At 36.2% G+C, this 25,954-nt stretch overlaps 1 pseudogene; it reads right to left on the reverse strand.

Annotated features, from left to right (window-relative positions):
• Positions 1–1,438: 1,438 nt before the first annotated feature.
• LOC124097588 (upstream-binding factor 1-like protein 1) lies at positions 1,439–25,954 on the reverse strand (annotated as a pseudogene).

Genomic DNA, 25,954 nt, shown 5'->3' on the forward strand with positions numbered 1-25,954 from the left:
AACTTTCATTGGTTTATAAATCCCTTCTTTCACTCCATTTGTATCATGTACTCTCTTCTAAGCATTGCATTTTAGATAAAGGGAATATGCTAGTAAACATGACAAACACTAACCTTCTGATCTTGGAATTTAGAGTCTAATAGAAATAAATATCTAACATTTGATGAGAGTTTGTTGGAAATTAGAAGATGGTATAATATGCTTGGAGTGTGTAATAAGAGAAATTGCCCTGGTCCACGGAGGTAAGGATGGCTTCCCTGAAAAACTTTTGAGCTGAGATGTGATGAATGACTAGGAATTGAAGAGATGATAATCTGTTAAATACCAAGATTTACCCAGCTACGTCAGACTTGAGAGAAATCTAAGCACCTTTAGGGGATTTCTGTTATTTATTTAACTAAGACATAAGTCACTTCATCCTCTGTAATTGCTTGCCCCAAATATGTAGATAAAAAAATTTAGTTTGCAATGTGGGTGAACATTGACAGTTTTATAGTAAATGATACAAAGAAGACACAAACAGTGACAGATAAAATTCCATTTTCATGAAGTTTCTAGAACACAAATCCATAAAGACCTAAGTAGTTAAGAGATTTCTGGGTGGTGGGGAGGGGGAATGAATGGGAAGAAAATATAAATAGGTATGGAAATTCTTTGAAGGGACTGAAAAACAAGTTCCAATCCCATAGTGGTACTTTCACAACTCTTTATTAAAATAAAAGTTAATAAACAGACATATAAATTCAAGGTTGTTTTCACAATTTATGATATTAAAATGACTATATTTCCTTAAGTTAAAAGAGGCCCACAAATATCTTGTGTGGACTTCTAACTATGAATGAGAAGACCCATAGAAAGGTTTCATTAGACATGTGCATTCACCAATGAATTAGAATTTTCTTTTCTTTTCAATTTTATTTTCCTATACTGAGGAATGAACCCAAAGCCTTAAACATGGTAGACTACTACTGGGTTACATCCCTTCCCCTTCCCCACTTTCAAATCTCTTGAAAATGCTCATTCTGGCTTCAAAATTTTGTAGTCCTCCTGCCTCAGCTTCCTGTGTAGCTAAGATTTTATTCATTTGAAACCATGCCCAGGGAAACTTCAATTTTATATAGAATCAAAGAAAAAATTGGATTCAGAGGGGAGGGTAAAGAGGAAGAAAAGAAAATAAAGATGAGGGAACCTCAGTAATCATCATAGAAGCTCATATTTGCATGGTCATGATCCAGAAGAACCCCCAACCCAACCCTCAGGCCTTTGTACATAATGAGATAAGTATGAGGAATTGGTGAAGAGACTACAGTGGTTGTTCATCTTCAAGGAAAATAGAAGAAATGCTTCCTCACAACCAAACTGTCACTTGTGAAATCTTTAGAGACACCAAGTATCTGGCTGGGGATATTTGACACATCCACCTCCTCATAGTGCCTACCAGAGGTAATGGCCTCAACACCCCATGGAACATAGCATCCCGCTCTCTGGGACTCTTCAGTTGCACTATCATCTCCAAATATTCTATTTCTAACTTCATTAGAAAGGCTCTTATAATTGTTGGCCCAACCTGGAATCATTCTATTATCTATTGGACAAAAAATTTCAAATCAGTAAATGACATTTACATATCTCGGGGCAAAGATTGACTACCTAATCAATCCCTTCTTTTGTCCCACCTGTAAGGAATGGTGGAGAGCAGAGAAAGTTCAGACTTGCTCATATATGGAGAAGGGTTCCTATGCCCTCACTACCACATAAATCTTTAAATGAGAGAGAGAGAGAGAGAGGGAGAGAGAGAGAGAGAGAGAGAGAGAGAGAGAGAGAGAACTGAAGAATCATGTACTGTGTTAAGGGGTGATTTAATATCTAATTGTCAATAGAAAAGTAGGGACATGCCCCCAAAGTCTTTTTTTTTAGTAGAAATCTCTTCTTGAGATGTTTCTGATATCATTAACAAATAGACATCACTTTGTTCTGATTGTTCATGATCCATTTCAAACATCAAATAATTTGATGAAAAGCAACAACTGCACACTTTACAGAAAATAATCTCTGACTTGCAGGATCTGTTGAGACCATGCATTCATTGTAATTTGTGTTTTGGCATTCTGCTATCTAGACCTCTTCTCTACTGGGGCACAAACATGACTTGGTTATGTTGAGAGATCACTTACCTTTCAGTTGTCTTGAAATCCATCAGATTGTATTAAAATTCTTCTATTTATAGCAAACTTTGTTACTTTTTTGTTCATTGAATCTTAGATTTTATAAATAATATTTACTATTTTCCAATGCATAGCATAAAAACACTTGAGATATAGAATAGATTAAAAACCACCAATCATATTTAAATCTTCAAAATTAGAATGAACTGAAATATCACAAAATATTGATTGCTTCTCTAAGAAGGAAGCATTGTATTGCTTAATAACCACAAAACACCAATAGTATTCCTTGTCTTGTACTACCTGTATCAGAACTAAAATATGGATCTGAGCTATAAGTTAAGAAGTGTGGTCTTGATTATTGTATTATGACTAGACAGGGAAAGAAAATATAAATGATTCCATGTCAGAAAATTAAAAGTGAGAAGCCTCTTATTTGAGGAACCTACTAAAAAATTGAACCTGTCTGCCAGAGGCTCACTCTTACCTCTGAACTTATTCAGCATGTCCAGGATTCCAGTAATACATAATGAAGAGAGCTCTGGGTTCACTGGCTGGGGCTTCTGCATCTGCACCAACTCAATCCTGGGAAGAATGATATCAGTTATACTTTCAAACCAAAGGTTAAACACAAAATCATCACAGAAATATCAATTTTTAATCCAAAGTATTTTACAAATCTCCTGTTTTGGTGAAGTGTCATTTTCTCTATTTGTAAACTCACCCTAGAATAGAATGCTTTTATGGGATACCTTAGGAAAATTTCTTTTCTAAGATGTATCGGGACTGGGCTGAAGAGGATAGAAAGAATGGGTGAAACAAAGCACAGAACACCAAATCATTTGTAGGTATAATTGAATTCATCCATGTAAGAAGCACATTTTTGAAACCAAGGAATATATTATCTTGGAGCCTCTTTTCAAACACAACATTAAGTAACAACAGGAAAAGATATTAATAACTGAAATCAAGAACATCCTCTTTTCAACAACAACAACAACAACAAATTCTCATGAACCAGAGAGAATTAAATAACTCACCTTTCAAATACATCCCCAAAATACTAAAAAAAGAAAGAAAGAAAGGAAAAAGAAAAAAAAAGATATAATATTAATAATGATATAGAGAAGGATTGTCTCTGGTACTCTGGCAAGCCTATTTATTTATTTGGTTTGTGTGATATTTTCTTTTCCTCAGTCCCCTCTAAGAAATTGCCTGAGGCTATGTTAATATCAAAGCCCCCACTAAACTTAAAAGACAGCCTTGGTGTGCACTGAGAGGATTCAGCTTAGAAAGCATTTGTGCAGTGATGCAACAGGACCTCAGTTCCTGTGTCACTCATCTCCCAGGCTTAGTCCCAGGAGAGATCTGACCCCCTCTAACAATTACAACTAAACAGAAAACTATTTGAAAGATAGTGCATTGAAATTGATTAGAAAACTCTGTACACTTTGCCTAGGAGAGGGGGAAAGCCTCCACTGTTTTTGTGCAGGAGAACAGGGGGGTGATGATGGAGTTGGGAAACAAATTAAATATTTCCTCAACAAAGTTAAACTTCCTATGACCACTTAGCCTTTGGATAATTTCTCTGTTTGTGTAGTACTTTTAACAACACTAGAATTTTGTATCATTTATCTTCTAATAGACTTACAATCTATCAAGATTACCAGAATATACGGAAACAAGTAATTGGACAATGATGAGCTTGAAGGAGTACATGTGTGTCACTCAGGTGATCACAGTGGTCTCTATAGGCAACATTGCCAAGACAAGAATTCCTCTCTCTCAGGATGGACCCTCCATGATTACCTCGAGCAACTCCCATGTCGGGTCTGTGACACATCTCAGTCAGCTCCCTCTACATTTCCTTTAGACTTTCCCTCTGTTGGGCCATTTTTATTTCACTGTCTCTGAGTTGCTGCAAAATCTCCTGTGCTTCTCTTTCTAGTGTCTCCAGTTGAAATTGCTCCTCCTCCAGAAGAAACTAATGCATCCTCTGATATTGAACTCTGATCATGTTTTTCCTTAAGGCTACATAGTCCTGCAGAGATATTTATTTCAAAATATTACATTCAAAGGAAAATGTAAAACTTCAAATATTATTGTCTTAGCATCAAGCAAGTACTTTTTGTCATCTGCCTGGAAAGTTTCTTATATATTTACTAATCTTGTCTACCATCCTTCCTCAGTTTCTTGTCTCTCTCTTTTTTAAAATCAAGATTCTTAGTGGTCCCAGGCTATCACCCTATGATGTCTCTTAAGGTTTCTTACTGCATTATTTCCTTTTTAACTGGATCTTCTGTCATTCCTTCTGTTTCTTTGTCTGATTCTTCTAAATATTTTTAAATATTTCCATACATACTGTATAAAACCCTAAATGAAAACCAAAACAAAAATGCTCCACTTCACCCATAGTTAAAAATCTATCTATCTCCTCCCTTTCCAACTAAGTAGTGCAATACTGTCTTATCCTCAGTGTTTGTAAAGATTTATCCAAACCTCCAAAGTTGGACTAGTAATACTAGTCATGCTTCATTCACCACACATACCAGTATTCTATACATGAGCTTGTGTTAGCCAGTAGGATTGTACTATTAACAGAATTCCCTGCTTTTTCTGAGAGGAAAATGTTTTCCTCCAATGATAACTCAAACTGGCCTGATAGGATCATTGTAGTCTGCACAAAAACAGAAAACTTTTTCAAACTTACGACAAAGGACTGAGACTTCCTAACTTCTTCATTTAGATTATTTTGCATCTCCTGAGTCATTTTCCATAAAGGATCCATTTCCTTTAAAATTTTTCCTGAAAAATAACCATAGGCTTTAGTGTGAGGGAAGACAGTCTTGTAGGTGTCATTCTTTCTGTACTGGAAAAAAGTACTGTTTTGGAGAAGAGCAATATTGACTTAGAAGAGTCATATTTTTACAAATTAATCTAAATTAAGTTTACTATTTGGTATATCAGAAAAAAAATAAAAATAAATAAATAAATACAATAAAAGTTTGAAGTTATCCTAGATAATGTCCATTTCTGGAGAAGGCAGTTTTTACATAACCTCAGAATGAAAGGGTCCTACCTACAGTAAAAGAAGCCCATGTTCCTAGTGCTAGACATCTGCCCTACTGCTGCCCTGATTCTATATATTTGAATGATGTATTTATTTTTATTTTTAGTACTGGAGATTGAACCCAAGGTTTCACACCCAAGGTTTTCCCAGCTACTTGAGAGGCTGAGGCAGGAGGATTGAAAATGTGAGGCCAACCACAATAATTTATTGAGATTCTGTCTCAGAATAAAAAAAAGAAATAAATAAGAAAGTGTTCATGATGTGACTCAGTTGTAGAGTGACATTGTATTCAATCCCCAGTACCAATAAATGAATTAAGTTTTTAAATTTTCAAATTAGAATATAAGACTGGGGATATAATCAGTAGTAGAGCACTTACTTGCCCAGCACAAGTAAGGTCCTGAATTTTAGCCCCAGGTCTGAACAGAAAATTAAAAACTAATGTCTTCCATTAATTTTCATTAAAGAAAATAACTTTTTCCAGAATCAGTTCTGGCTTTCAGAGGGTGCCTTCATATTTTGAGGTGATGTGTATCCATGATGCAGTAATAATCAGCAATACTTAATCCATTGTTATTTAAAACAAAATCAACTAGAGACCCAGTTCAATGGTGCATGCCTACTATCCCAGCTTCTGGGGAGACTGAGACACAAGGGAACTAAGTTTATGGCCAGCCTCGGCACCTTCGTGAGACCATTTCAAAATGGGTTGTAATATTGTGATAGATTAGCCCTGGTTCAATCCCCAGTAAAAGAAAGAAAGAAAGAAAGAAAGAAAGAAAGAAAGAAAGAAAGAAAGAAAGAAAGAAAGAAAGAAAGAAAGAAAGAAAGAAAGAAAGAAAGAAAGAAAGAAAAGGAGAGCATAAATTAAAAATGGGAACATGGTGCTTTCCTCTCTGTAGGAAATTTGAGAGACTACACTTTAGTTTAGAAATGCAGTTGGTAAGCATGATAAATGCATCTTAATTTCTAGTTTATTTCTATAGTGATCAATGTTTTAACTTGGAAACTTCTGCAATTTTGTTTCATCAAGTGGAACACATTTTAAATCTACTTTGTGAACTAAAGGTTATAAAGGGACAGAGTGTAGGACTTTTACAACAAGGCTTTTACAATCCAAAGTATACACTAAAATTTGAAGCTGGGTGTATAGCACACACCTCTAATCATAGCTGCTCTGCAGGCTGAGGCAGGAGGATAACAAGATCAAAGATTAACTCAGTAAAAGTGAGGCACTAAGGAACCCAGTAATATACTAATAAAATACAAAATAAGCCTTGGGATGTGGCCTAGTGGTTGAGTGCATCTGAGTTTAATCTTTGGTAACCCCCCTGCAAAAAAAAAAAAAAAAAAAAAAAAAAACAAATTCTAAATTGATGTGCATAAAACTATTGCATGCATAAAATATACTGAATATTATAAGCACTTTATGGGGTTCCAAAATTGATAAAATTGCTGAAATATTTCAGTTAAGACATGCAAATTCTAACAAAACACAAGGTAATAGAATGGAAATTACTCAAATCACTCAGCAGAAAACAATATTTTACAAATGGTCTAGTTATATATATTTTAACCAAGAAAAAAACTAAGTTTTTTTACTTTGACAACACCCAAATAGCTTGTCAAGTAAATTTAAACAATTTTTAGGTGATAAAGACAGCTTGAAAGCCTTTACTCTAAATTCCCAACTCACCACAGTCAGCTATGGGAGACCCAGGTCTGGAAGTTCTGGAAGATTTGTGTGTGATAGTAGAAGCAAATGTGACTCCATTTTGTTTTATGACTTCATCCTGTAAAACAACCATGCCAAGTAGAAGGGTCATGACTGGAGCAAGATGTTCTTTTCTTTTTGCTATAGAAACCTTTAAGAGCATGGAACTACGTAATGGGGCATTGTTTATGTAACTAGGGTAACTGGGCTCTGTTTCTGTAACTGGGGTGACTGGGCTAACTGTCATTGGTTAGGCTTCCCATCACTTGACTGCACTGTCCCACTTCTGTAACCTGACTTGCTTGAATTGGCTAGACCCCTGAACATCCCTTTTGCAGTTTTTAGGCTTATAAGGAGTGCCCTTGCAATTGTTGGGGCTGATCAGTGGAACAGCTGTATGTTCTGGTCAGTTGCCACTAGTGTGCTTAAATAAAGGCTTGATTCAATTATATAGGAGTGGTGTGAAAATCAGTTCATTAAATCCTGGGATGAAGCTTTAATTATAACATTTGGGGGCTCATCCAGGATCTATTTATAACCTACCCTCACACCAAATTTGCCTCTAATGATGGGCCTTTGGAAATCGGCCCCAGAGTAGAGGGGAGCTCCTGAGAAATGTTCCTCAGCTTCACTCAGAGGGCAACTCCAATCCATCCTAGGATGCTCTGAAAAGCCTCCTGCTGGCCTGTCAGTTCTGGTGAGTGGATTCTTCTGGGGAAAAGGTCAGATTGGTTGCAGTCACTAACACCTTTCCCAAGAGAGGATGAGACTTTATCACTGTCTCCCTGGAAGTCTCCCTATGTGACCTCATCTGTCTGTATCTGGGGGCCCACTGGAGGTCTCCCTGTAAGGCCTCATCTGTCTGTGGGAAGGATGAGATGTGCCCTCTGCCCCATTAGAGATCTCCCTGTGTGACCTCAGTGATTGTTCCTTTTCCTGTGTCTGTTCTGCTGTTTGTCATTTCACCAGCATCTTCTTGCTGTTTGTCATTTGTCCAATGTCAGTTTGCCATCCGTTTGTCCTATTTATCTGTTAGTGTATGGTCCAATGTCTGCCTTGCTGTTTGTCATTTGTCCTGTGTCTGTTCACCAGCCATTTGTCTTGTGTTTATCTGTCCGTGTGGTGTGCAAGGGCTCTTTTCTTGTGCTCATAACCCCTCTTCCCTCATTAGGACTCCTTCACTCCACTGACATCATGAAGCTCTACAGTGATCTCTTTAACTTATTTTCTTAACAATTTTCAGGACTTTGTCTGTTGGTTTGTTTTGTTTTTTTCCCTTTGTGTTCTGTTTTAATGTCTACCTCAGTTTTTTTTTTTTTCTAATGGAAAAAAAAAATGGTTAAAATGGTTTTAACTGTGCTTACTACAGCTTGTATTTAAATGTAAAGTGCTGCCAACAGGACTAAAAGAATTGTCAAAAGTAAAAGCTAAAGGTAAAAAGAAAAAGGCATTCTAGAGATTGCCTTCATTTAGGAACTGAGCCAGGTGGCCAACTGGGTAAATGATGTCAGTCCCTAGAGAGGACAGATTAAAACTAAAGTGTTTTATAAAATTATTATTCCTAAATTGTATAACAAAAAGCATAATTTTGTGTAGAAAATTTGGGTTTTGTCTCTCAGTATTTGCAAGCATGAATAATTCCCAGCTACTAAAAAATGGTCTTCAGATTTTTCAATGTCAGGCTAATAGTTGGTGGCCACTCTCCAAGAAACCAGAAAAAAATAGTTTAAAATGGGATCCCAACCTGGAGGACTCTCCAAAGAAGACCAATGAAGGTGTGTCTTTGGGAAGTTCCTCCAGGGAAAAATAAGCCCCCTTCATTTGTCTATGTTCCCTCAACTCTTTTCAGCTTTCATGAACAGTACCACCTCAGGAAAAAGGCTAGAAAATTATAAAATTCTATATTTGTGAAATTAATAATATTGATCCAATATGCTTAGGTTAATATGTTTTTCTGATTGCATTCTGCTTTATTCTAAGGCCAATTTATAAAGGTTAACTCTCAATCTAATAGTTTTTTTAAAAAATATAAGATACAAGGCTTTTGTTTGTTTGTTTGCTTTGTGTGGGTGCACTGGTGTACTGTCCGTCCACATGTATTGCCATGTCTACATGTATTTGGTACAAAAAAATTGACATGAGTGCATAAATTAAAATTTTAAAAAATGGATTCAGATACTTTTGGTTAATGTGATTTAAAAGGTTCAATTCAAATTGGAAAAAAATAGATAAAATTACAAATGTTTTTAAAGTTACTAATGCACAGTTTTGTTTCTAGATAGTTAAAGAGCTCTTAAAATGTTAATTTCTATAAAGTGTCTGACATCCATTGTTTCTAGGATTTTTCTATAACAGGGAAAAAAAGATTACTAATACTATTCAATGCACTTGTCTGATACCTTGTTTATTTAAAAAATCTGTTACCTAAATTACATCTGAACATATATAAAATTAATCATGGATGAGTTGCTTAGAGACATCTAATTGGTACAAAGTTAAAATGCTGAGTGTTAAATATAATATCAAGTTCTCTTAACTCCTTAAATTCCAGAAGGTAAAATATTTAAACAATGTTGGTGTTTCCAAAAAATGATAAACTAAAAAGAAAATTTGAAATCATTTTTTGTTATTATAAAAACAGGTTCACAATACATTACAAAGTCCCAACAGATTATAATCCTACATACAAAGAGTCAAGTGGTTTCAACTGTATTTCAATTAAAGTACTGTAAATAACAAATATTTCATCTTATTGAAATGGATTAATTTGTCTAAATTCAGAAATTTATAAGGGTTATTTCAGAGATACACAGAAAAAAAGGATCAATGGATTAAAAATTATTAAAAAGTTCTAAATGTAAAAATATATTTAATAAAAACCATTTCCAGGTAAAAAGTCTTTATGTGGTAAAGTATAATTATAATACATATAAGTAAATAACAAAAGGCTCTAATTAAGTAAAATAAAGGTCTATAAATAAAAGACAAATATTAAAAGGTTTATATGTAACTAAGTTGGTTATATATGTCACACAAATAGTTAAAACTATTCAAGGTTATTCCCTAAGGACAAATAATAATGTACTGATATATTTATATGTTAAAATAATAAAAACTTCTACAAATATTAATTACATTGTGTGTATTAAATTTTGTCCCCTAGAACAAGTAATCTTGGAGAAATTAAGGTTTGTACATCTGTGGCTAAACAGCAGCTGTTATTTTAAAGTATTGTCCTACATTACAGAGTCCAGATTTTCCGTTAGCATTTAAAGGAAAATTAAAACATCAATAAAAGTATCGTAAATTGCTCTTCTTTACACATTAAATGGGTTCATATCTTTCAGGTATACAAGTCTTTAAGATAAAAGGTTTAAAAGAACATTTTATCAAGCTGGTATTCTCTAAACTAAAATTATTTGTAGTGGTAATTTAAACTTATAAAGATAATAGATTTTATTGGGGATTTAGTTACATTATTTGATGTTTGGTAACCACATCGTATGTTACCTTTTACACTCAAATATAAAATTTACATACATTTTGAAAAGTAATGAGAGCCTAATCTATTTAAAGATTAATATTATAAAACATTTTGCCACTTTTCCACATGAAAAAAAATGTTAAGCACTCTCAGCCTTTCCTTAATTAATGTTTCATATATATGTCATATTGTGCTACTAACATTTATACAGAGTCAGGAAATAATATATGTAAATGTTATAAAATGATATCTAAAAAGAGAGAAAAAGACCAGCTTCAGAACTAAAACACTTTACCTAAGATTTGTAAAGGGCCCTGCCTTACCTGAGATAAGGCTCTGCCTTCCATCTTACAGCATGTCAGAATAACTTTAAAGTAGGCCAGATTTCAGTTGATTTAAAGTTATATTCAAAGATTAATTTTATTGGAAAGATTACTGTGATCTCAAATAGGAAATATAATATATAACTCGGCCAAGGTTCAAAATTATATACAAGCTAAATATGTTTTTACTATTGTTAATTTCACTTTGTATTTTCATTATAACTAAAAGAAAAGTGATCATGACACTCGGAGCAACCAAGAGACCTTTATTGTGGCAATGTCTGATTAACAGAGAGAGAGAGAGTGCAAAAGAGAGAAAAGGGGAAAAGAAAGTGCAAAAGAGAGAGAGAGAGAGAGAGAGAGAGAGAGAGAGAGGAAAAGGAAAGTGCAAGAAACACACACACACACAGAGAGAGAGAGAGAGAGAGAGAGAGCAAAAGAGAGAAGAATAAGAGGAAGAATGAGAGAGGGAAAGTGAGAGAAGAAAGAGAGAGCAAAAGAGGACAAGAGAGAGTACTTATAACCCGAATCTATTGGGGTCTCTGGGTCTGCAAGTGGCCTTATTGGCGTGCAGTGATTGAATCATACAGTAGTTGCTAAGGGTTTTATCTTCTGCCTTCAGACAGACTGGGCCCTCAGATTTGGGTTTCCATTACACCAGACAGGTGAAAGTCAAGTGTTCAACTTTAAGTGGTGTTGAATGTTCAGCCTGGAGTGGGGTTGAGTGTTCAGACTTTGGGCAAACAAGCAAAGCTAACGTTTGTTGTGGGGGTCCTGCCTTAGCAGGGTCCAGGGAGTCCTGAAAGATGAGTGGCGTCAGCGAAAAGATGAGACAGGAGTCGTTCGGTTGGAGCAATCTCCAGAGAGAGAGCTAATGCAGCTTTCTCTGGGTCATCTTTTATTACAATTTTTCTCATCGTTATACATTCAGAATACGTCATTGATTATATAATTTAAAACTTTGCCAAGACATGACATTTCCTTAACCATGATTGGGGGTACAAAAAATGTAACATTAATTTACATTTTTCCAGGATATGACCTTCAGTTATGTAATTATTAAAAGTACAGAATCATTAATAAAATATGTCACTAATTTACATTTTTCAGATTTTCCCAAGATTTACTGTTTTCCCCAAGATATGCTATTTTCTTGTTAACTAATGCCAAACTACGTAACCAGACTCTAAGTCTCCTAACCAATCATTAACCTAAAGTACACTTGTACTTTATTTCTAATCTAAAATTCCCATCTAAAAAAGTCCCCTTAAATCTTATATTTAAAACATCCTAAAGTTTACAAATCATTCTTAAAACATACCAGAAACCTAGACAACTACAAACTTAAGAATTTCTCAACTTAAGAATCTAAATAAAATAATATTTCTAACATTATTCTAAAACTGTGTCTTATAAAGCTGTTTTAATTAATTCCTAAATTTATTCTCATAAAACTGGTTGAGCTGCTTTCTCAAAGAGCTTCTTTGTTTCTCAGTCAAGGTGCACTAGTTCTCATATCTTTATAATCTTTCTCAATAGAAAGTAAGTTCTAAACATCAATCCACTTTCCACCAATATTAACTATGCTCATCATATATCCCTATGTAAAATAAAAAAGGGTTTATAAAAAGATAAGAATATATCTTTATATGTTTTAACTTTCCTAAGTGTATAATATAACTTTCCTTAATCAAAAATGAAACTGCATGTAGTGAACTTTGTAAAATAAGCATAATGATTAGATTTTCTAAGAGGCCGGAAATATGGTCTTGGGTTCTAGTTGATATAATCAATGTTGTGCCTAAAATTCTCATGACCTTTCAAAGGATGATTGTTGTCCGTTATCAGGTTTGGCCACAATGTACTGAGATAGAAGAACAGCCTTCTACTTTGTCCTTGATATGCTGGAGGAAATCAATGTTTATTAATATAATTATCTAACCCTAAGTAACAAAGGGATGTTTACTGAACACAGAGGTCATGACAAAAAGTTATTTTTACAAAACATATCATTAACTAATTTAACTAAATATCGTGTCCAAGTTCCTGATAATTCTGACAATGTTAAAGATTTATGTTCCCTAAAAAAAGTAGTCCATCAACAGGATATAAATAATAAAAGATTAAATTAATGTACTGCTTAAATATATTGTTATCATTACAAATCAATATATAAATCTGATTTAAATTGTGGATTTGATAGAATCATGGGAAGAAATGGACATAGCAACAGCTATGTACAGAAGAACCTCTGGAAGATTGAAAAAGTCCTAGAGTCGACCACAGTAATAAGTTAGTGTGATTCTTTTTATTATCCATTGTTTTCTTTTTATGTGTTATAATTTTTAGTAATAAAAATAAAAGCTACAAAAAACATGTTTTAGAAAAGAAAATCTATATTAATAAGATAAAAATCTGCCATAAAACTCACATAAGAACTTATTTAAGTATATGCAGTTATAATTAATTTTAAATGAGGCAATATTTTGTCTATGCTATTTGGTTAATTATGTATATATTAAAATAAATCAAACAATAAATATTATATATTCATGTATTTAGTTAGTATTGGAATAATTTTATCACATTTACTTACTAAAAGTTATGGGCTTTAAGTACATTTTTGAAAGGCTTTCAATTACTATGGAAGGCAAATTACCATTATTGTACTATGAAATAAGTGAATTATCAAGGAAGTATACCATCCAATATTGTAACAATATTACATAAGTACCTCCATATACTTTTAGAGATGTTTGTATGACATTATTTTGGGATTTTAAAAAAAATGTACCTTAACATACTTAATATCTGCTTGGTCCTAGCCCAGCAATTCTACTTCTAAGAAATGGAAAGAATTCATTACAGAGCATTTATCAAGTACAAAATCTTGCTTTAATAATTTCTCTTCTTGTGTCATATAAAACATGACATACTCAGAAGAATGTATGTGTGTATTTCACTTACCTCTGAGCTTCACGCGTTCCCCGCATGGGCCAGCAAATGCCGCAGTCTGGCTGGGCAGATATCACGAGCCACTCAAGCAGGAACAAACTTTTATTTCCGAACTCCACTAGCACACTCCCCGGGAACTCTCCTGAACACCACCCACGCGGTTCCTCCAGGAACACACCACACACCAACCGGAACTCCCTCCCCTGGGATGCGCGCACACTCACTCTAGGAACACCGCTAGAACTCAAAGGGAACTCCAAAGTAGCAGGCTCCTGAGGCAGCAAGAGCCAGCAAGAGCCATCCTATTACCGGACAGTAAAGGTCTAATATACAATTGGATACACAATCTGTTTTAATCCAACATCATCTTAATGGCTCACCTCTCAACCATACTTCTGGTAAAATGCCAAGGGCCATTCCAACCCGGCTGTGGCTCTCAGCACTGAAGGATGAGTGAGGAATAGAGGGAGAGAATGACACTCAACAATTTTTTACTTTGGATAATGTTTGAGAAGAATAAGGAAATTGGATTTTAGTTTATTTAATGTGGATAAAATAAAATGTATACCTACTTCACCAAAATGGGAGAATTCAGATGAATACCTTGGATTTAAAAGAGGTACATATGTAATAATTTTGTGATTAGCATTTGGTTTGAAAGTATAACTGAAGTCCTCATTTACAGGATCCAGTTTTTGCAGTGGCAGCCGCCTCAGCCAGAGAACCCAGAGATGTCTTTGTTGCAAATCACTGGAATCCTGAAACGCTGAACAAGTTCAGAAGTAAGAGTGAGCAGTCTGGAAGTCAGGTTCAATTTTTTAGGGGATTCCTGAAAATCATATGCTTCCCATTTCTAATTTTCTGATATGAAAACATTTATATCTTCTTTCCATGTCTAGTCATAATATAATGATCAAGACTGCACTTCTTAACTTATAGCTCAGAGACATATGTTAGTGCACGAGAAGGAAGAATATTGGTGTCTGGTGGTTATTAAGCAATACAATGCACTTTTCACAGCAGAAATTAATAGTTTGTTGATTTATAATTTCTAATTCCTAATTTCTAGCTTATTCTAATTTTAAAGATTGAAATATTAGTGTTTTTTTAATCTATTCTATATTCCAAGTGTACTTACACTATGCAATGAGCAAATAATAACTACTATGCATATAATGCAAATTTTAATGTACCAAAAATGACTAAATTTGCCTTAAATAGAATGGTTTTAATACCAATAGGTAGATTTCAAAACAAATGAAAGGTGAGGGATCTGTGAACATGATTCAGCCAAGTTATTTCTCCACTAGAGAAGAGGTTTAGATAGCAGACTGCTGAAACCCAAGTTAGATTGAATACAGGGTCTCAGCAGATAATGTAAGACAGAGATTTTTTTCAGTAAAGTGTGCCGACATTACTTTCTATCAAATTATTTGATGTTTCATAATGAAGCAGGCACAATCATAGTAAACTCATGTCTATTTATTAGTGGTGTGAAAAACAATCAACTAAAGAAGAGTTTTCTAATAAAGACATTTGACTGTGTCCTGAAACAAACTAGACAAAGTAGATATTTAAACACACATTACATGATACTTTCAGTTTTCTTATTTTGCACTATACTTTGAAAATGTCTTGGTGTTACAGAGGACATAATCACCATTCTCCATACATCAGTTTCTGTGAACTCTATCTGCTCTCTATCATTCCTTAGAGGATGGGGAAATGAACAGATCCATTGGGGAGACAGCCTTTGCCCAAGGAATGCAAATGTAATTTTTGAACTTATGGGTTTTTTTTGTTGTTGTTATTGTTGTGCAGTGAATAATGAAATGATACAAGGATGAGACAATCACTATATGAGCATTTAAGATGAATTTAGAAATAGGATATTTGGAGATGATGGCACAACTGAGGAGCCCCAGAGAGTGGAAGGATTTGCTGCCTGGGGTGTCCAGGTCTTTACCTCTGGTAGGCATTACTGGGAGGGGGATGTGGCAAATGCCTCCAACTAGGAGCTGGGGGTCTGTAAACATTCTACCACTAGTCATAGTTTTGACAGTGAGCAAACTTTTCTACTATTTCTCTTGAAGATGAACAACCACTGTAGTCTCCACATCAACTCGCCACCCTTAACTCATTATGTGCAAAGACCTCAGGGTCAGAGTGGGGTACTTCTGGATAGTGATGATTCAAATATCAGATTATATGATGCTTTCCGAGGTTCCCTCACATATATTCTTTTCTTCCTCCTTCAGTTGCCCTCTGAAGACTATTCTCTTCCTAAAATCTCAAATGAAAATGAGGCTTTCCTGGAGGACTACAAATTTTCAGGCTAGCGTGGACATTTTAACATGATTTTAAAAGGAAATGGTAGGGGTGTAGCCCAGTAGTAGAAAACTTGCCTAGCATGTGTGAGGCCATGGGTTCATTCCTCAGTATTGAAAAATAGAGGTGAAAAAAAGAGAAAAATATGTTAAAAATTAAAAAGAGAGGAAGAAAATGAGAGAAAAAAAGATTTTTTTTTTAATGAGAATTAATTGGTGAATACCCATGTCTGAAAAAACTGTGTTCCTGGGACCTTTCCATATCAAAATAAAACTCTACACATAATGTCTCTGGTATCAAATCCAGGTATCTTAAGAAGTATCTTTTTTCTAACTAGTCATTTATTACATCTCTGCCTTCATAGACCAAGGTAGTTCCTCTTTTTTCATACTCCAAGCATATTATGTCATCTCCTAATATTCAACAAACTCTCACCAAATTCATGGTTAATTATATCAACTCTAAATTTAACAACAGAAGGACAGTTTTTGTCACATTTCCTACTATAACCCATTACATGGAATGCAATGCTTAAAAGATAACACACAATACAAGTGGAATGAACAAGCAAATTAATTAAAAATTTAGTATTTTTTTTCAGAGAAAAATTTTAATATTAACAACTACTATTATTGTGGTTTTTTAAATTTTCTCTTCCTGGATTAGTGTATTATCCCAATTTATTTCATGATTAAGAATAGGAAAAGCTTAAGGAAAAAGTTTAACTGTAAAGAAAACTTATTAAAAGGCTAGTAGAGCTTTGCAGCACTTTCACACTATTCCTGGGCCCCTAATTTAAGATTTTGTATTGATGGAGAAGATGCAAGGGAAACATAGTGAGTAAGAAGGGGAAGGACTTGAGCTGTTTGGTACTGAGTTAACAAGGAAGAATACAACATGCACAAAAATAACCAGGTTTTTAAAGTATGATGAATTTTCAGTTTTTGACACATCTAGATAAAAAATTTTTTACTTGATATACTAATGATAGATCAAAGCACCAGAAATAAACTTTATTGTAAAGAAAACTTATTGAAATTTCATTCTCTCTAAGCACCACCAACTTCTGCTCCATGCACAGGGTGGCTGCATTTCATGCCCCTAGGGAAAAGGTGAGCCCATGCTGCACCTGTGCTGGGGTATGCAGGGCTCATCAACCACTACTGTATTTACTTTAATTGCAAGAGGTGGAGTAACCCCAACTTATAGATCACACTTTGGGAAGGAAGAAAGGAGAACAAGTTTTTCAAGGAGACAGTGGGTTTTCTAAGTAACAGAATCCTAAAGATGCTGAAGTTGTTCAGAAATTTTTCCATTAAGAAATACCTTTTGGTAAAGAGTTACAAGCTCAAGGTGAACATGAGAAAGGGGCAGACCATGTGACAAATGCAATTGCTGTGTGTGGAAAGCTGTAGCAGTTGCAGCTGATGTTAACAGCAAATTCACCCACCACAGGTGTTCCAGAAGGTGCAGACTAAGCTCCCAATGACTAGTCAGATAACTTTAAGTGCTGGAGCTTTGTTGATGACCATGTAGAATGGAAAAAAAATGTTGACATAATAAAATCTCATAATTTTTTCACCTCTTAATTTTTAAATTTCTTAAATTGAAATTTAAGCAGCTCTGGGGGAATAAGGGCAAATATGTTTTTTATATGCTATCCTACACTGACATCTACCAAAGTTAATGTTCACTTTGCATGGATCCATTTGTTTATTTTTCCCAGTGAAAATGTATTTTGATAAATGAAGTTTATGAAAAATAACAGTCCCCAAAGAAAAAGGAGGACAATGGATCCTGAGGGGATGAGGTAAATAGTGACCTGGGCTCTAGACTTTAAACAGTCCTCCAGTGAGGATGGGTCCTGGAGGGAGAAATCAAATAGTGAGCTTTGGTAACAACAAGTCCCAGAGGTAAAAAGTAAATAGTATGTTCCAGGCTCTGGATTTCCATCTCATCCTGGTAATAATGGGTTACAGACTTTTATTACTGGTTTCTTGACTGCCCAAACCAACATATTCTGTTTGTCTCCAATGATTAAGTCACCCTCATTATAACCTATAAAACACAGATCCCTCTTGTACCCAGTGACCATTTTCCACCCTGAAAATGTGCACCTACAATGCAATAAATTAACTAAGAAATGCAATTAACTGTAAATACTACATAACCATTCTTAGGTTAAAAACACCCAGTTCTCAGTTTAAATAAAGGCAAAAATTGTAGAAGATAACAGAAAGAAGTGCATTTTTAAGTTTGTACATTTTACCGTAAATTTGAAAATTTGATAAAAACTTATTCATTTTTAAAAACCATGCAGTAAAATATTTGAGAGATCATTTAGTTTTAATTAGTCTCTTAAATATGTGAGGTGTGCTGTAGGGCCCATAACTTGGGAAGCAGCAAATGTTGCCTATATGAGGGACTCTCAGGTTTTAGCACACTGAACCAGGATATAGCAGTTGGCACACTAACACCACTGGGTCCATCACCTTGATAACTTGGCCTTCCTTGTGTGTCAGAATGTTCCTTTCCTGCATTTGACCTTTTAGCCCACTGGTCACCAATGGTAAGCATGTTGCTAGCTCATAGGGTTATATGATCCTCAGATGAATCTGCCCAGTAGCACAATATACATAAAAAACTTGCCTATGCAATAATAAATTAGATTGAGTTCTCAAACCTGGTGTCCAGAGGTCTTCATTCATCTCTATTGACATACCCTTCTCAGCTGTTTGGTGGGCTTTGGCAGGACAAAGACAGCCCACAGTGTGCTGCTGTGCAGTATTAATACCTTTACCTTCTACATGTATATCAATCAACTCAAAATGTTTTGTTTAAATTAGTGTATTTAATGTATTCTTGATAGTTATCTCCTTGTATTTTTAGTATATGTGGTTGCAAATAACAGTAGGAGATAGAACAATGTGCACACTGTTCTCTCTCTGTGTGTTTTATTTCTCTCTGCTCACTTTCCTCATTTACAAAAGCAGGGTGTGCACATCTCTGAAGTATCCTTTCAGGTTTTACTTGATTTGTTTTATTTAGCATCTTCCAAACCACCTTCACTTGAATGTATTTGGGCAATGGAGCCTTGCATTTTTTAATATTCTGAATTCTGCATGCTTACCTCAGCATTTTTAATGATGGTACAATACTGAAACAAAATAGTTCTGTCACTATTCTGTGAGTTAATCTGAAAATTCATATTTAGTTAACTCAAATAATTATCTTGTAAAAATATTTGTTCCACTTTTGCTTTCCACCTCATGTACTTCCCTAATTCTTCTTCAGCTTTATTACTTTGTCTCATGGGATGAGTGAGATCTATTCTTGTGACTAATTTCTTGAAAAGATTGGCAGTGTGATGGTGCCCCCTCTGTCATCCTAGCTGCGTAGAAGATGTAGGCAAGGAGACTTCAAGTAGAAAGTTATAATCAGAGAGGTCCTAAGCAACCCAGTGAAAACCTGTCTGGGAACAAAAAAGTATAAAGATCTGGGATGTGGCTAAGAGGACTCTAGCATTTAAGCACCTCTGGGTTCAATCCCTTGTAGCAAAAATTAATAAATAAATAAAAGAATGGAGCTAAAGCTGGTGGGACCTTTTACTCTGAAATAGTAGCATATTATTTGAAGCCACAGACTTAGTTTCAGAATGGAAAATAAAGATCCTTGGTACATAATAGCCTCCGTTACATCAAGCCACATTTCTCATTATACAGGCTGCCTGTATTCTGTCTACAATTCTGTGGAGAGATACTAAAATATCTGCTGTGTACCAGACTATATTTTTATTTACTTATAAAATTTTCTTACCTTTTACCTTGTGTTTGTCGTGGGCATGATTTTGAATTTGGCTCCAGATTCTGCCTCTAGCTAGCTGCACAGCCGCCTCAGGCAATTACTCCCATATCTCTGAAGTCACATCCGATATTCTTAGGAAATATATATTTTAGGCTTATTTCACAGGTATTTACTAATTTTGTGTTCTGATCTCTTAAACACTGTTTCCTGTTGGTGACAAAGTATGATAGTGAGGGGTGATACCTGTGCTAACAGGCTGGTTAGTGACTTTTACTGATAGTAGGCCAAATCAAAAGCAGTGTGGTGTTGACTGGCCACAGATTGAACACAGCCAAGAAAGAATTCTATGGTCAAACTCAAAGTAGACAGAGTGTCAGAGGCAGAATACAGCTGTAAGAGGGGAGGAGCTTTTAGCCAAGCAGGGATAGAATGGGCCCAGAGAAATGAGGGTTGGCTGGAGAGATAAGAAGCATCTTAAATTGACCACCTGAGAGGTACTGTTCTGTGAGCTTGGTATCACTGGGCTCTCTGGAGACAGTTGCCTTCACTCCAGAAATAAAAATGGCAGTGAGTGATCAAGGCCATTTTTTTAAATTTAAATGAGAGGTTTGGTGCTTTAAAATAACTACCATGGAATTTATTTGTTTAATTAAGTATTTATTTATTTATTGTCTCAGGGATTGAATCCAAGGGTCACTTAAACACTAAAACACATTTCTACCCTTTTGATAACAGGATCTCACTAAATTGCAGAGGGTCTTGCTAAGCCCAAAGGCTGGCTTTGAACTTGTGATCTTCATCATTTTGCCTCAGCCTGCTAAGGTGCTAGGATAATACTCACTTACCACCATGCTGGCTAACTACCAGCTACTTTTGAAAGCCAGCTCTGTTTAGAATAAAAAATCAGTTGTCTTCCCCCTGGAAACATAATTGCTGAGCACTATCCATTCAAATTTTGTAGTTTACTTAATGATGGAACCAGGAATCCCTGATATTGGATAAATGATACTCAGAGAATGAGAATAAAGTCATCCCAAATTTAAGTAGAGAAATATCAGCTTGAATGCCATACACTGACATTGCACACTTGTATGGAATCTTTGGAAATAAAAACCATGTATCAGGGTGTGTAATACACTTATTTGGACAAAGATCTATTATTTGTGAAAGAGCATAGAAAGTATAGATCATCCTGTGGATGGGAGTGCTTCTATGAGTGGATAACTGGAAATGTTTATATTTTAGTGAAGTATACAAAACCTCTTATAGTGTACATGGTAGGCAATCAGTACATGTTTAATGTTTGACTAATCTTAACTCTGAGTAAGTTTGATGTGGATGTTTGGGTATTTTGTGGTATCATTGCCAAGGAAAACTTATATGCAACAAACAATTCTTCATTTTCTTTACTGATAATATTACCACCAAAAGAAGAGCTAAAAGAATTGCATAAAATCTAGTCATAATTATAAAAAAGCATAACCAGGGGATTTATTTCTGGAATGTGACAAGGGAATAATCTGAGGTGTGTCATTAATTCAGTTTCCTTTACTAATAATACTAAGTTTTCTTTATGTGTCAGCTTCACTCAGTGGAGTCAGTAACGTAGATTTCCCTTAAGGAGAATTATCCACCCAACTGACAGACTGCATAGAACAAAAAGCAAATGATGGGAGGTTTTACCTTTTCTTGCTTACTTGCCAAACCTGAGACACAGTATATTAAAACCAATAATAAGAAATGTTTTCTTAATGTGTCAAAATTTATATTTAAATATGTATATCAGCATGATTTTTATCATTTTTTAATTACATTTAGCTTTTTTACATATCTGTAATTTGTTTCTGAATGCACAAGTCATATTCAACTTTAGGCAGAAAATTTCCAGTCAAGCAGGCCCAATACTAACTTATTAGAAAACCTACACCATGGCATCATTGCATTGTGCATTTAAGTTCAGGAGCTATTCTTGTAACCTACATAAACTGCAGTTAACTTCAAATACTATATTTGGTTTTGAACATGGAGATTGCTCATCTATTTGGAATTTTGAACCTGAAGGTTATCTAAGAGCCTTTATAAAGGCCATGCATCTAGGCTGCTTCAAAGCAAACAGCAAATAGGAAGAAACTCACCCTGAAAACCACGTGTCTCCTCACAGGAAGTACACAACCACTACATTTTCAGAAAGTGAACTTTCTATGTAACGGTAACAACTTAGATATTTCTAAATATCCGATTTGACATTCATGTACATACTTCCCTCAGTCTTTTTACTAGAGCAGGGATTTCTTCCTTTACAACCAGTGAGAAAGAAAAAAAAAATTCCCTTTAATGGGGTACGGGGTGAAAACAAACAAACAAACAAAGCCAGGATACTTTAACAGTCCCAATGACTCCAGGTGGGTTCTGATGTCAACAAAGTACATCAGAACAGGCAAACCTCTTCATGCCTGGGGCCTGCAGGTGGGGCAGTATTGAGTCTGGATTTCAGGGCATTTCGGAATAATCACTCCCACTTGGCTGCCCAGGGTGGCTGGGTGATGGGTAGGTTCTGCAGCAGGGCCGGGTTCTCAAGGGTCCCCACAGGGAGTCCAGAACAGGCCTTGGAGGTGCTTTCTCAAATTCTGACCTTATCCCACCTCTCCCCCAACCCAGTCCTGAGGCTCAGCACCGGTCCCCAAACAGAAAACAGAAACTCCCCAGGCATCGCGCATCTCTCAGACTCCCCATAGACCCGTATTTTCCACAAAGCCACCCAATGCGTCCGGGTCAGGGACCCTGACCTCCCGCCATTTCTCCACATCGCTGAAGCACAAGCAAAAGGAGAGAATCTCAAGGTGATACCTCAATTGGGCCGGCGAATCCAGGTTCTGGGCCCGAGATCCCCGGCTGGCTTCCTTTAGAGCCGTATTGCCTCACTTGGCAGCAGCATACGACATCTGCCTCAGCGTCCTTCGCCAGCAGATCCACCACCTTTCCTTTGCCCTCTTCTTCCCACTGCACGAGGAGCACTAAGGTCACCGTGTTCCCTCCGCGCCTCGCCATGGGAAGGCCGCAGTCACCTTTGGGCAAAGAGGAAGCTGCTGGATTAGAGTCCAGGAACGTCGTGGCTCAGGTGAGGCAAAGCGGACAAGAAAGAGAAATGGCGGGCAAAGAGTGCCTGAACTGAACTTCTCTGCTGCCACAAGCCACATGCGGTAGAAGAAGGAGCCAGAGGTCGACCCCGCCCCTCTCCACCGCCACCCCCTGTCCACCGCTCACCCCTGTCCACCGCTCCCCCCTCCACCACCCCTCCCTGCCTCCACCGCCCCCCTGCCCCAACCTCCCCTCACCTGCTCCCCCCACCCACCCTACAGCCAGGCCCCCTGCTCCCTGCCACCACCGCCTGTTCACAGGGGGACCCTGAGTGCCCCGTGCAGACCAGACTCTGCAGCATCCTCCACAGGAACTGGCCCTGGAGGCAGCAATTGCCATGATTTTTATCATTAGATAACAAGTAAGCTTTAGCTTAAAAGACAGAATAAAATCCAGAACATATCACTGGTGTTTCTTGACATTGTTCTGGTTCCTAAAACATATTTAGAAGAGAAAATACAGCAGAGGTGCAGCAACTGGAAATGTTGCCATTATTATCTGAAAATGATTCTTAACTGAGAGAAAAAAAAAAAAACATAAATAGTAACTAGAATACGTAGAAACAAGGAGAGTTCTGTACATTTCAGAAAACAAGACAAAAGGATTTTAAGTGTATTCTCCTAATGATAACATTTTGAGGAAATAAATAGATATGACCTAATTAAAAATTCTACAGTGTATACAGATATCAAAACATAACACAGCACTTCATTCATATGTACAATTTTTATACTTTAATGTTTCAGTTAAGAAACTAATTCTAAAAACATAGTTAAGAACAACTTAAACACAAAAAACTCAATGTTTTTCATATAAAAATGATACAACTACCATGATGCTAACATTCATGAGAGCAAAATATGGAAATAGCAAAGAATATTGAGTACACACACACACACACACAGAGATATTTTTGCCTGTATAATTCTGCCCATTCCCAGGTGGGAGAGAGATACCAGGAGTTGGTACATTTTTTTTAAGGTACCTACCCAAAGAACCACGCAATAATTCTCACTCCAGATTCATTCCAAGAATCCTGAGTAACAATTTCACAGATTGCGGGTGTCACAGATTTATGGGTAGCTGCCTATCATTACTGGAAGCCTAAAAGTAAAAGCAAAACTTACTTCAAGAATACTCAGTGTAGTTTTGTGTGCATTCCATAGCACAATTATCTCATTCTGTAATCTTACAATCTTTTTTTCTTTTATTCTTATTTTTTATAAATGACAGCAGAATGCATTGCAATTCACATAACATATATAGAGCAAATTTTTCACGTCTCTGGTCATATACAAAGCATATTCACACCATTTGTGTCCTCATACATGTACTTAAAGTAATGATGACCATCTCATTCCACCATTTTTTCTACCCCCATGCCCTTCTCTTCCCCGACCTCTCCTTTGCCCTATCTAGAGTTTGTCTAATCCTCCCATGCTCCTCCTCCCAACCACACCATGAATCAGCGTCCTTATATCAGAGAACACATTCATGTTGGCAAGGATGTGAGGAAGAGGTACACTCATATATTGCTAGTGGGAAAAAAGAAAAAAAATATATATATATATATATACACACACACATACACATAGTTCTAGATGGGTTTTCCTTTCCCAGTTTACGAAACTGTCATAGATACTAGTGATCCACATTTCTTTCTTTCCAACCTGAACTCCTTTTTGTTGATAGTTCCCTCAACATAACAACATAGAGTATGAACAAAGATGAAGTCTTAGTCTAAGGATTGCCCCAGGGAGATGATTAGAGCCACTGCCCTCAGACCCACCACATCCAGTTTCATCTCCACTCCTATAGTCTATGGAGTCACTTCCTTCATCCTCTTTCTTCTTGTTCTTTGCTGACCCTTATGAGGGATGATAGTTGTTAGTTGATTTCCATCTGAGCAGTGTTGGGTGGGTCCCTCCCTGGAGACATCAGTCCCTGCTTCTTTTCAAGGCCTTCTTGCAGACTTTCAGCTGATGGGGACTGTTGGTCTATTCATTTGAACTTGGGGTTTGGGCCTCCTGCTTTGGTTATGTTTTTACGCTTCCCATAGCTAGTCTCTTTGTAGGAGGCATACTCCTTTGGTGACAAACTCATGAGCCAGAGGTCCAAGTCCACCCTGTACTGTTTCTGCAACTCCTCAGCCTGTCTTGTATATTGTTCCTTCATGCTCTGTGGGACATGCTGCCAGCGCCTCCCAATCTCTACCATACGCTCCCTCAGGGGCAAATGTTGCAGCTCCCTACTAGACCATGAATCTTGATGAAATTTGTGATATCCATTCATGGGAGGCTTCTTGGGCTCTCCATGAAATTTCACCTTCTCAGAAAATCCATCAGTTTCTGTTAGAGATGTCAAAATTTTTACATTTCCTTGTAACTTCTTTCTGGCTTTGGTTTGGCACCTCTTATAGACATCAGATGTTTTGGAGACCTGAGCTAGATCAGGGTAATTTTCTTTGAAATATGCCAGTTTTTCTTCAAATTCCTGTTTCTCCTTCTGAAAATCCTCAATATATTTCTGCTTTGTTTCTTCTGGCAGCTGCTTGTATTTCTCAGTCAGGATCTTGGTCAACTCCTTGTTGTTCAGCTCAGGGTGCTCTTGCGAATACTGGGCCCAATTCTCCTTGTAGAAGCGGATGTAAGCAGTCAGGGGTTTTTTGGGGAAGTCTGGATGTTTGTCATATTTTTTGCATTTTGTGGGAATTTTAACACATTCTTTGGCTTCCAGAACTAATTCTTTCAATGTACGTAACTTCCTCAATTTACGAGAAATCTCTAACCACTTGCCTTTGCACATTTCTGCAGAGAAATGCTTAAAAGCTATTTTTTCCCAGTCCATATTTGAAAGGGTTGTCTTGAATGTTTCATTATCATTGCATTGAACATTATTCTCTATATTTTCCAGTAACTTCAGAATGTTTTTGTCTGACCAGCAGTCTTGGCTGTGGTATGATGCCATTTTGAG

This window comes from Marmota monax, unplaced genomic scaffold (assembly GCF_021218885.2).
Source record: "Marmota monax isolate L192 unplaced genomic scaffold, Marmota_monax_Labrador192_F-V1.1 WCK01_AAM20220418_F8-fsc00833, whole genome shotgun sequence".
Lineage (NCBI taxonomy): Eukaryota > Metazoa > Chordata > Mammalia > Rodentia > Sciuridae > Marmota > Marmota monax.